Raw genomic sequence first — 1,356 nt, 5'->3', positions numbered from 1 at the left:
AGAGAGAGAGAGAGAGAGAGAGAGAGAGAGAGAGAGAGAAGAAGAAGAAAGCGTGGATACATTTTTATCAGAGAGAAGCATCGAATGAACGAATTCGAGAATGTTGAATTCTATTTTGAACTTCGTTATCAGAACAATAGTGGCACTAGGAAGGAAACAAAAAATATAAATCGTGATGGAACGTAAAAATGGAATTTTTTAAAGTGTCGCCAAGTGTTCAATTGTTAATAGCACGAAAAAGTGTTTTGCTTTCTTGAAACGGGTTTAACCTCGAAGTTAAAGATTAAATTCTTTCCTTCCGATAATAATCATAACCCACCAGAAAAAGGAAATGGAGAAATACAAAGAAGAAAGAAATGCGAATTTATCGACAAAAAGTGTATCCTCGACTAGTCGACTAGTTGCCATTTCTGTTTTCAAAACAAACGATGAAACGAGCTGTTGGAATATTGTAGAGATAACACGGATTTTTCTAACGAATATTATGTTTCTGAGGATCGGACACGTCAAGGAACCCAATTAGCACGAAATAGCGACGAAGCTGCGGGGAATCAAAAAGAAATCGCACATCACACGATAATTCGAAAATTTATTCGAATTATTTCCCTAATTTCAATTTTCTGTGTTTCAAAGATCTGATGTTTGAAAATGAACATCGAAACAATGAAACGGAAAATCGTGCTTTTATCTATACTTAAATGACTATTATTAATAAACAAGAAGATTCGACCAAACTTTTTTACCAAAAAAGTCTATTAAATGTTCGCAACTTTGCACAAAATCAATGATCATACAGAAGAGTAGACTTGAAAACAATCGAATCGATTCGTATATTCTAAAGATTACAAACTGCGCGATACTTTAGTCGCGGATAATGATACAACACATAGTATTCTCGTTTAAGGAAATCACCGACAATAGAACGAAACGACGTACTCAAAATAAACCGTGAGATACTGGGATATTAAAGAAAATCGACAAACGAAGCCCTGGCATTTCGTTATACAACGAGTACTTCATTTTGTCTCGTTAAAAGAGAGAAGCTTTATTGGAACGAGCGTCTCGTGTACAGTGTTGTGCAAATGTTCAAGAAAGAAGGTAAATTAATCGTTGGAGAAGAAAGAAGAAGAAGAAGAATCTTTGGGAAGATATAGAAATGGCAAAGGCTTGGTGAAAGATTTTCCTGGAAGAGGGAACAAATTGTAAGCCGATGAAAACGCGAAGAGAATTTGTTCTGGTCTCGAAACGCGATTTCTACTAGTTAGAAACGGCTTTGAATGATCGAACGTTGATCAACGAAGGCTCGAAGAACCGTTTCGTCGATATTTTTTATCGACCTCGAAGAAACGCCAATAA

The sequence above is a fragment of the Apis dorsata genome, unplaced genomic scaffold (genome assembly GCF_000469605.1).
Source record: "Apis dorsata unplaced genomic scaffold, Apis dorsata 1.3 scaffold_470, whole genome shotgun sequence".
Taxonomy (NCBI): domain Eukaryota; kingdom Metazoa; phylum Arthropoda; class Insecta; order Hymenoptera; family Apidae; genus Apis; species Apis dorsata.
This window is presented reverse-complemented; position numbering follows the sequence as displayed.